The sequence below is a fragment of the Cupressus sempervirens genome, chromosome 7, assembly GCF_028749045.1.
Source record: "Cupressus sempervirens isolate cs-2001-9-10 chromosome 7, ASM2874904v1, whole genome shotgun sequence".
In the NCBI taxonomy this organism is placed as follows: domain Eukaryota; kingdom Viridiplantae; phylum Streptophyta; class Pinopsida; order Cupressales; family Cupressaceae; genus Cupressus; species Cupressus sempervirens.
Window position 1 is genome coordinate 779147286 of NC_143124.1, and position 12614 is coordinate 779159899.

Here is a 12614-nt window from a genome sequence, read left to right on the forward strand (position 1 = left end):
ACTTTATATTTAATAAAGTGACTTGGATTATAAAAATATTTAATAAAGTCACTTGAGGGATAAGATCAAAAATGTTCTAGAAGTCTCTAGAGAGGATGGAGAGAAAAGAATAAATAGGCACCCCGGGGCTCCATTCGAATCAGGCAGTTATTTTATCTCTCTTGTTTTCAGATTTTGATTTAATCACAGGTGCATTGTGGAACCTAGGGTTTCTACAATTGTCATAGTTGGCCATTGAGAACGATAACTCTCAATTGGTACGCAATTTTGAGGGTGTGAAATATCATCTGAATTATTGCAGATTGGAGGTGACGTTATAGTCATTTCATCAGGGACAGAATCTGTGGGCTAAGGCCAAATCTAAGGATCATTGATTATTGGAAGGTTAGCTAGAGCAGAATTAATTGTCATTTAGACAAACTATTGCAGTATTGAGTGGGAATTCGAAGAGAAGCCGGGAAGAGAGTTAAAAGACAAGAATCCGATTTCGGTCAACATGTCAAGGAAATGTTCAAATTTTAAAGGACATTACTAGAAATGATTTATTTCCAACAAGCAAAGTTTCAGTCACCTATGTCGGCATCTTTTCTCATGATAATTTCGCCGTTTGTGGTCTAGCAGATATCGCAGGATTGAAGGTTTTGTATTGTAGATGAGCTCCTGTCATCACATCGAAGTTTGCCACACTTAAACGTATATATATATTGGTTGATCCATTTTAATTACTGAGGACGCATTATCTCTGGAGTTATCGGATTTAGCAATCTATGAGCCGGCAGCTACTACAGAAATCCAATTTGAGTGACCAGCGTTGGCAAATCCGACAGCACTTTCACACATTGTCAGGATTCCGCACGGTGGCAGCAGCAACACCGTTTTCATCAGTCTAGGGGTTCGAAAATGAAGGTGGTTAAAAAATAACAGATAATTTGCAGTGGATGCCGGAATTGGGCAAGAAGCCATCACGGGTCAACAGCTCCGATTTGAGATTGTGGTGTCAGTCGACAAAGAACCCGTGCGGCAGTTAGAGTGGAAAGCAAGTCAAGAAAATATCTAAGATCCAAGCCACCAGCATCCATCACCATTGGAGGTTGGGAAAAATTGCAAATTTGGATAATTTTGCAAGGGTCAGTATAATTTCTCCGCAAGTGGCAAATGCGATCTTTTCCAGATCAGGCGAAGTTCGAGTAGAATCAAGACTCAGACAAATTCAAGTTTCCTCTTTGACATTGCTTTAGATATATATATATCATGTCCGGGCTCTATATTCAATTATTAAATATTGAAGGTTTTTGCTTGTAATGAGAATCTTTCCTGAACATTGTTGGTTACATTGTTACTTTATGAATTTTGCTGGAGACAATACAAAATTAGCAAATACATCTCAAGTACTTGACAAATTGTTATAGCTCAGTTTTGGGCGTAATATTAGTAGCACTTTAAGACAGGATTATCTCAGTGGTATCAGAGCGTGTTTGCAAATTATTTGACGAATTGCCACAGTACAATATCGAGATTTAGTGCTTTTATAGTAAGGGTCATCACACAAGTTGTCTGAGAATCCAGTGTTTCATGATAGGTCTAAACATATAGACATTAGATATCACTTCATTAGAGATTGTGTACAATGAGGGGTTGTTCAGCTATAGTACATACCTATGGAGGAGCAGGTAGTAGAGATTCTAACAAAGGCATTGGGGAAGACAAAATTCATCTTCTTCAGAGATAAGTTGGATGTCATGTAAAATAGCTTCCTCACTAAGAGGGAGTGTTAGGTTTAGGTAGCTTGGATAGTTGTTCATCCTCATTTGATTAATTGGAAAATAATTGTTAAGAGTTACGATAATTGTTTGTTAATTAATTGACTCCTTCTAGAAGCCACTAGTAACCTATTGGTTAGGTTGTTTTAATCAAGAAGCAACTAGAAACTTCTTGGTTAGGAAACAACTGGATACTTCTTGGTTGAGTTGTCTTTATCAAGAAACAAGTAGAAACCTCTTGGTTAAGTAGTATAAAAGGGGGTCAAGCGAGGCATTTGGAGAACAGAACAGAGAACAACAAGGGTTGTAGAAGCATTTGCAGTGTTAGCAAATGAGTTTGCAACGATAGGAAACATTCTTGTAGTGTTAGCAAGGCTGCAGTGATAGTGTTGGGGATAATAGTGGAAGATATCAGCAAGAGAAATTAGGAGGTTGTCTGAATTCTGCCAGTGAGAGGCAAAGAATTTTGTATCTCTTGATTTGCTGAAGTGAATATATTTCCTATCTGCAGAACTAGTTTTCCCTTAAGGGTTTTTCCAAGGACGATTTGTCCAAAAATATTGTGTTCTTTGTGTTCTAAATTTCTTTCTATATTTTATTGGTGAAGTTGTAGTTGTGTTATTTTTCTATATTAGCTATGAATTTGTTTCCAACAGTTTAATAATCGTTTAAGATAGGAGATTAATAATTAGTGATTGCAACAGTGTTAATTTTCACATCTAAGATCTAACTTCTTATATGTCCAAAAAAAATATTGATTAGGTTATGTCAGATGGCAATGACTATTAAGGAACCGTGATAACCCACCCATATCCATCCCTTAATAGTAATCACAGTGGAAGGACACATGAATTAGAAATGCATTTATTACTATGAGTGAAAATGCACTTTTTTTAATTTTATGAATAGTCCTTTTCAATTAATAAAATTTACTAAGATTACAATTCACAAAAAAAGGGCCGAGGGATACAAGATCACCCCGCGAATGAGTTCACACGGCCGAAGCTAGAAAAAACAACATGGCCTCAGCCAGAAACTATTAACTATTCATCAAAAAAAACTTTTAACTTTTAAAATGCACTTTGATTTGTTATTATTATTTGGATGTCCCCATGATAAAAATATTATATAAAAATAAATTAAAAATTAAGTTGAACAAAATAATTATATAATATTATAATATGTTATGTATTCTTTTTCCTTAAACAACATTATAAAAATAGATTATAAAATATATCATTAGTAATTTTTGAAAAGAAAATTTATCTTTTTTAATTCAATTTTTAATTTTTTCTTAATGTTCTTTGCTAATTTGTATTTAATGTTATAATTGTTATTTATTCTATTATAAAAATATTGTAAAATAGAAAAATAAATCTAAATTGTATACTCTATCAATTATAAATTATACTAAATACAAATATTTAAAACTAATAACATAGAATCTTATATTTTTGTAACTCTCACATATAATATAGAGTTAAATAAATCTTAAAAATAAAAATATATTATAAATAGTTTATAAATTAAAATATATGTCTATTGAAATATTTTAAATATTGCTTAACAAATTAATGAATTCCGATAAATTAAATATAAGAATTATAATATATTTATATGCTCGGTTTGAATATATTGTGATTTCAGATCAATTAGACTCGTCATATATATATGTTATTATATTAATTTATAGATATTTATAAATTTGATATATTTAAATTATAGATATCACATAAAGTACAATATAAATAAAATTATCATAATTTAAAATAATATCATAATAAAAATAATATATATCATAATATGTGTATATTAAGTCAAAATTATGTATATTAACTAAATTATTTGTTAAATTATATATATTCTTATATGTGATTAAATGAATTTAATAAGTATTGAATATATGAATTGATTAAATATTAAATAAATATAATGTATTATATAGTACAATAATCTATCTAAGTTATCAAGAAGAAGAATAAGTAATCTATCCAATTTATCAACAAGAACAATAAATATATATTCAAGAGCTATTATAATAATTGAAAATAAGACTTGCTTGATATCATTAGATATTTTTAAAAACTTAGATAATAATATTATTGAGTTTTTATATTCATTAAAATTTATAAATAATATATTAAAAAAAGAAGAAGTTTAAATACAATTATAAATTGTACTTTAGTTTAAAAAAATAGCACTTCCATTCATAATATTAGTATACATAATTAAAAGTCATATATACCTTTAAAACATAATTAAAACTCATGTATACCTAAGTTGGTATTGCTATTATTTGAGGGTAGGAATCAATCAATGTCAAAGTACAATGACATAACCCAATCATGTCAAAGGTACCTACTCAAGGACTCGAGGGGGACCTGCAAGAGGACAGAAAAATGTTGTTTGACTTCCTTGCAGAAGATTGGGCTAACATCCTCTTGGGAAAGAAAGAGGCTAACATACTCTTATAATTATGGATCAGCTCGTTGTTTTTGTTTTATTAAGTGGTAGAGGTAGTTTTTGTTGATGGTTATCTGCTGGTAGTTGACTAGTTTGATTGTTAATGGGCCAGCCCCCTAATTTTAATTGATTTTAATTCAAAAACTCAAGCATAAACATGGGTTCCCTAGCGGTACCTTATGTTCCAGAGTTCAATATGACCATCTATATGATTTGTTCAGTAGTACTACTTTCTATTCAAACTGAAATGCAATCATCTCTTTACAACCAATGACTTCGAAATAATTGAAACAATAAACTAATAATAACATGTCTGTATGACATCATTAGCTTATATATACATCCCTCCAACAAACTCATTTAATTATATATCGATTTATCTTTTGATAAAACACTGAATTAATTTTAAAGACGCCTTACCCATTTACAAAGATCACCAAGAAAACACATTAAAAATCTTAAATTTTCATAAATCTTTAAGCACTATTTCGTTTAATTCTTCTTCCTATCATCCATACAACTTCAATATAAGACCAGATATCTGAAAGTACACATGGATTTTCTCATAGCTCTTACTTGAAATCTTTTAATACGCCCACCATAAAACCATTACTTCAAACCAAGCCTTCTATCAAAGGAACAGAAATCAAAAGAAACATGAACATGACCATCCTTGCACACTAAAAAGCTTAGGGTAAAATGTAATACAAAGGCCATCTGCTATTAGCTTAAAGCTTTGGCAGTGCAGATTTTAGAACTGTATGTCAGTTAAAGAACAGCTGTAATTGTGATTCTGACAAGACCCATAAATTCTCAAGATTATATCAGTTTTAGTTACAGGGGATCTCAATATAATCTCCAAAACACTTGAATATACTTCAAATGTTAACCACGTTTGTCTTTATATATGACCCAAGACATCTTTAGGTTTAATTGATTCAAGCTTATGAGAATTTTCATTATAATTTCAGTTCGAAGAAAAATGTTGAAAAAAAATAAATTGTAAGGGAGAAATTTTCCATTAAGTTGTAAGAGAGAAATTTTCGAGAGAGAAATTTTTCATTATTTTTTCAATTAGAATAAGAAGAAAGACCAAATGAAAACTAGTTTTCTTCACTCAGACAGCTAAATAGAGTGTACTATAGCAATAAATACCTGAACTATATCTTATTCAATACCATGTTTATTATTGCACAAATTCAATATTTGGATCACACTCTTTCTTATGGTAGAGAGGAAGAAGAAAATAACAAACACATAAATTTCTCATGCGCTCTACCATTCTGATAGTAGATCATAGTATGTAATCTAAAAAGCAAATTTCTTATGCTCTCTACCATCATTATAATAGATCATAGTATGTAATCTAAAATATAAATTCCTTATACTCTCTACCGTTCTAATAATAGATCATAATATGTAATCTAAAATGTTCACAAACGAATTCAAAAACAACAACATCAAACAGTCTCATAGACTGTGCAAATCTACTGACAAAAATTCAAACTACCCTTATCAAGAAAATATAAAAACTTTTGAAAATACTAAAACAAAGAAAATGTTTACCATTGTTGATATTGCTCTGAATACTGCTAAACAAACTGTACATAGACATGATGAACCTCTCCAACAATCTCACCTCAGTGTCAAGAGATATATACACACCTCAAGACATAGTTGATGAGAATGTTGGAGAGGTCAACATGTCTTCACACAAAATCAATAAAACCCAAGTCTTCCAATGCATTTACTCCTTCGATTCAAAGTTCAAACACATCTATCAGTCCATTGATTGTGGATTACAATATGAAATATGGAGGATTGATGGGGCCTTTTATAGGCCTCTTGACACTTTATCTTACACTAATATATAAAAATGAACCCAATTGAAACGAAGAGGAATCTCGTGATACATTTTTCATGTTCAGTGAAGATCAGCTTTGGTTTTTTCTGCTGTCTGAGTTTGGCTAGACAGAGAGCCCGTGAGTTTGCAGGAAAAAAAAAGTGTACCAGTTTGACCTTGGCAGTACTTTGGCATTTATGGCAACATTTCACGTGAGCTATCATTTTGTCTATCACAATCAGTTCCCATTCAAAGGGAGGATCTTCATTCTTACCTTGGTTTTTTACATTTTCAAGCTCAAAGGAAAAAACATGGTTTTCAAACTTTGGTCAAGAAAAGCTCTTTTTCTATAGATTATGATGTGATCTCTGTCCATAAATTATATGCTCTGGTCTTGAATTTTCGTACTGTGAAAAAATTAATGGCGAATCAAATGGACAAAGAAAAGTACGTCAGGGAAGAAAAAGTTCAACATAGAGTGAATCTTAATGTGAACTCTCTTAGCCCTATGACATGAAAACAATGACATCCCTTGCTTTATCTTGCGATTCTTCTTGTATGAGATCATTAGGTTCATGTAATCAAAAGCTAATTCTACAATTCTTATTCACAATTTAGTGTCTTTGTAGTGTGACTTTGAGTTTCACTTGTTTTAAAGTTTGAGAGCAATGGTAATCATGATTTTATAATGGTAAAAGTAATATCAAAATTTAGATGAATAATACAATGACAAGGAGTAGGAAAGTTAGCAGGAAGAAATGTTTGGGACTTCGTGTCAATATAGAAAGGGTCTTTGATATTTCTATTCTATAGTTTAATTACATGATCTTTTAGTCAAGCTCATTGATCATATTTCAAGAGTAGTTTGCATGAACTCACTTTGTATGGGAATGAATGGTTTGTTTAGTACTCATAGCATCTAAGTGACGCTCACAAAGGCAAAACATTGGGACTTCCTAAGAGGTCATTCATGTACTACTAGACAACTCAAGTGTGTTTAACAATAGATTTTCACCCAAGATCAAGCCCACATAGCTTTCTACCACACTTGGGAGAAAATACATTGTTTAGTGCACTTGATTTGCAGTAGAATTGGAATGGATGACTTCTTCAGAAATTCTAATGCTTCACCTCTATGAGTATCACCTAGATGAAGTGAGTGCCAATAGTAGAGAAGTACCTAAAGGGAAGGTGTTCCACTAGACTTATAGATTCATACAGTCCACACAACATCCTTCCTTCTAATGAAGAGGACATGTGTGTCAAAAATGAACATGGGGTTTATGTCTTGGATCCTTTTAGATGTTCATAAGTTCCTCTTATGGAACCTCTTCTTATTCACCTGGGATGACTAATGCAGGAGCAGCCATGGGTCATTAGCAATCTTGCATCATCCAAAAAGATTTTCTTTAAGTTTTTCTTTTTATTTTTTGGAAAAAGAGGGGTAAAAATTTATTAAGATAGAAAGAAATACAACAAGGAGAGCTCAAAAAGGAGCTTGATCCTGAGCAACAAGTTCATCAAATTCTTCCACCATCTCAAAGGAAAGTTGCCCCCTATCCATAATATTCCAACTCAGAGCATGACTAGAAGCCCATTTGGCTAAACAATCAACAACTCTATTCCATTCACGAGGAATAAAAGTGAACCTAATGAACTAAAAGAGGTAAAAAAGAGAATAATTTGATTAACAATAGTGGCCAGCTACCAACTAACATCCTCAAGCTCCTGCGAGGAAAGAAAGTTCACCACCATTTGGGAATCAGACTCACAGATAATCTTACTCCATCTCGCAAGCAACATTGTTCCACAACATATAAAATAGCCTGAGCTTCCATGAGATTGTTAGTGTAATCACTCTTATGAACTGAGAAAAAGAATTTAACATCACTAGAACTGCAATGAGCCACTCCCCCAATACCAACAGGGCCTGGATTCCCTTGGGAAGAACCATCAGTGTTAATTTTCAGAACTCCACAAGGAGGAGGAGTCCAATGCCCATCCCGATTCACTGTCTGACCTTTCCTTTGATGTTGAGGTTGCTTGGACATGGAAGGAAACCTTTGAGCTATAGCCCCATCCCAAAGATGAAAATTGAGGCAATTGCATATAACAAGATCAATTGGATCCATACCCCCATCTAGCTCACACTTCACTTGAATAGTTTCTTGAATAGAATGTGAGATCTTCCACCAAAGATACAAAACATCAAGCTGAACATCTTGGAAGATTCAATGATTCCTCTCCAGCCAAATATGCCAAAGCATGAACAATGGGCCAACAATCCAAGCAACATGGAGAGGAGAAGACCTGGAGGGAGCATTGCCCAAGTGGGCCCAAAACTTAGGCAAAGAGGAAGAATGCCTACAAGAGCAACCCCAAGTACTCCACGAAAGGTGCCATAGCTGAATAGAATAGGAGAAATGGAAGAACAGATGGGAGACAAACTCCTCCCCATTACCATACAAAACACAATAAGAGGGGCCCTAAAATCCACATTTACAAAGATCATCCTAGGTAAGACAGTGGTTGTGAGCCACTAGCCACATGAAAAAATTTCACCTGGACCAAGAAACTTTATTCCAAACTTGCTTCTACCAAGGGACCTCAGCATCCCCAAATAATTGTCTAGTTATCTCTTGATACTCAACAGAGATATGATATTTACCAGACAAGGTACCTCCCCAAGCCAAAACATCTAGACCTAGCAAAGAGGAACACTCTCTAGAGGCCAAAATTTGAGAAAGCTCCTGACAATCCACATCTATGCCTCCAAGAGGCCAATCAAAAGAATGCTTCCATCTGTAATCAACAACAGGTCCCAATTGATAAGGAGTCTTGTAATGAGCCACTTTATCCCATCCAGTGGCATGAAAAGAGTCACAAAGAGTCTGAAGATGAGGGTACATGGATAATATGGATGAGAATTCATCCCAAGTATTAGACCAAAACAAAGCCTCAGAACCTCCCTTGCATATCCATAATAGACCCCTCTTGACTAACACCACACCTATCTTCAGAGTATACCAGACCATTGAGCCATGACCTTCAAGAGGAAGTGCAAAAACAAAGCAAGGATCACAACCATGAAAATATTTATGAGTGATAATACAAGCCCAAAGTTGATATTGTCTAGAGCACCATCACCAATAAAGTTTAGCAACCAATGCTTGACTACTCAAGAGAGTTGAACGAAGACCAAGACCACCCTCCTTTTTAGGCCTACAAATAGTCTCCCAATTAATCAAGCTCCATTTAGTACTATGCAAATTACCACTTCAAAGGAATTGTCGAGAAAGAGCATCAAACTCCTTGAGAAAGTAAACAGGAGCAGCCTGAACCATGCTTCTATAAGTAGGAAGAGCTTGGATAATATATTGAAGAAGAGTAACCCGAGTAGTAGTAGAGAGCCATCTATGAATCCAATGATTTACCTTATCCTAAAGCTTGGTAATCAAATTTTTCCAGAAGAGACATGGCTGCCTAGAAACAACAATAGGAATGCCAAGATAAGTCAAAGGAAGTGACCCAATCTAAAACTGCAGGATACCAACAATCTTGTGCTGAATAGAATCAAGAGTGTTAAGAAAGTAAATGGAAGATTTGTGCTCATTAACTTTCTAGCCTAAAGCTTCCAAATAAATGTCCAAAGCATGTCGAAAGGCTTTAGCTTCCTTGATCCTAGCAAGATCCGCAAGAACAAAATCATCAACAAATTGAAGATGGGAAAGAGAAGGTAAACCATTACCCCACCACCACCCCTAAATAGAATTCTGGGACACCTGATACTTAATGAATCTTCCCAAGCCCTTAGCCATGATGATGAATAGATATGGGGAGAGAGGGTCACCTTGGCAGAGGCCTCTAGAGGCACCAAATAGCTAAGAAGGCTGACCGTTAAGAAGAATAGAAAAAGAGGTAGAATTAACACAACTCATAGTCCAACTCACCTAGTCAGAGCTAAATCCAAAAGAAATAATAATACTCCTTAGGAAACTCCATTTAACTATATCATAGGCCTTAGCCATATTTAGCTTAACAAACATTGCTCTCTCCCTTCAAGTAGTTGGACAATTTCATATTGTTTTAAGAAGCAACAGTCTCAATTGTCTAATTGTCTTATATGTGATCCTTATGGCATGATCTAGGCATCATGGGGATCCTATGTCTAGATTCACAATTTATTTTGAAATTTATGGGTAATGCTATCCTAAGATTGGTCTAGACCTATATTTGGTTTCTTATTCTAATCACCAAGATAGAGAGATTCAACTTGCAATGGAGTTTCACAATTTGTGATGCTAATTGGTGCATTATTTTATGTTGTTATATATGTGGCCAATCTTCTTGTGTGTTCACATGGCATGATGCACCTTATTGGAGGTGTTATTGTAGATTTGGGTCCTAGCCTATATATTTGTAACACATTTCCTTTATCTTGGAGATCTTGTGGATCGAATAAGTTGACTTGTAATTGGTGATCTTGTATATAAGTAGGGTAGTAGTCCTTGTTTTAGAGAGAGGAGGAAAGAGTTTTAGGAAGTGTGAAGAAGATAGTTGGTAGACTAGAATTTGATTTAATAAACAACCATGCCTATATGCTTGGAATGTGAGAAGGCTTAGGTCCTAAATATGAAATCTACACTTGTAGACCTCAACTTGATAAAAAATGAAATTTCATTTCCTTGTGGATGGTGTTATTATTGATTTTTTTTATTATTTTCACTATGGTGTTTCTTGCTACAAGATATGACATCTCCTTTTGGGGACTTTTGTAAACTTGATTGCATCACTATTAGACTTTATTTTGGTGATCTCAAGATTCACATATACATTTATGCTTGATTTCCCACAAATTTAGTTCTCTCTCTCTCTCTCTCTCTCTCTCTCTCTCTCTCTCTCTCTCTCTCTCTCTCTCTCTCTCTCTCTCTAAATATTTTCACACTTTCAAAGTTTTGAATCTAATTTGGAATTAACCTTACTATGACTAGGCCAACCTAGGTTGGTCATATCCTAGACAAGGAAAATCTAAGTCAACCTTATCCTTGGGGATTGGTTTTGAGTGTGCTCTAGATCCAATATGGAGATATTTTATTTCTCAATCTTACTTGTGGTTGAGTTGACAATATTGAATCCCAAAATGAGTATAAAAGGGGATCAACTCCTCTCATTTTAAAATTCCACAATCATATGTAATTGACCCTTCTATGCAAGATATCCATTATTATCAAGCAATTATTATTTATTTTATGAGAAAGTGCAATCAAGCTAATTGAGGATTTGAATTGAATATTTTAAGGAAGGAATCCATTTCAAGATCTCAAAATTTTCCATTCTTCAAGATCCATTTAAAAAAAGTCAATCATCTCTCATTAATGCAAGTTTCTCTCTCCCATGGTGGACAAGTAGAGGAATTCATAAGAAAGCAAGAACATCTACACCAAATTTTTTTCTCTCCCCTTTTCAATTCAAATGATAAAAAATGCATTGATTAAAGATCCAGAATTCAGAAAGCATATATCCATGAATTTTTAAGGAAGTCCTTAATTCTCTAATAAATCTAAAGAAAACATAAAAGCATCTTAATAAGTTTATCATATCCTCAAATTTGTCCATTAGGTTTTTTCATTCAAGGTGGATACTTACATTTATCATTTTTACATATAATTATTGTTTCATTTTAAATTTTATTACTATACATGGGCTTGACAAAGGCAAGCCCCTCCCAACCAAAAAATTCATTTTTCTTGTGTTTTGGAAAAGATATCACAATTTAAAATCTAGATTTTTCGAAACCAGTGACAAGTCTACTACAAATTTTAACAATCTTTATGCCTCCAAGAAAAGGTCAACATTCTTGGACAACGATGGCATTGTCAAGATTGTCCTAGGAATTTGTAATTTTCATAGTTAGGAGTTAGAAGTCTCAAAATTCGAGATCTTAGGTCTTCAACTCATTGCTCCTCTTCTATTTTCAATGTGAGTTCTTTATTTCTATCTTCCTTTAGAACTTTTATGCATTAATTCCATTTTCACATCTTGTTAGTAATTACTTCCTTTATAAAAGCATAAATATTTTTCATACATTTACATTACAATTTATCCATATAGAAAATATCCAAATCCACCTTTCCTAGATCTTGCATTTGTACCCCTTAATGATTTTGGTGTTGTTCTAATTAGTTTTATTTCTCAAGGAGGGTTTGTATTCCTATACATAATAAGAAAACAAGCCACCCCTCCCCCTCCCTCTAAATTGATGAGTGATAAATTCCCTCTAAATTATTGCTGATTTTGAGAGGAAGTGCAATTAAGATAATTAAGGATTTGTGGTGCATGAAAACCTTGAAGACAAAACAACACTCGTGGAATACCATGCACATAAATTGATGTACTTAGGTGTCCCTGAGTTATTTGGGTCCTATGGACTATAATGTCCCTATTTTTAGCAAGTTCCTGTAATTGGCTTAGTCAGTTCACCATTGTGACCCCTGTGAGCTGATAATGGGATTTAAGAGTCTTATTTGTGGGATTATAGGCTTTCCAAT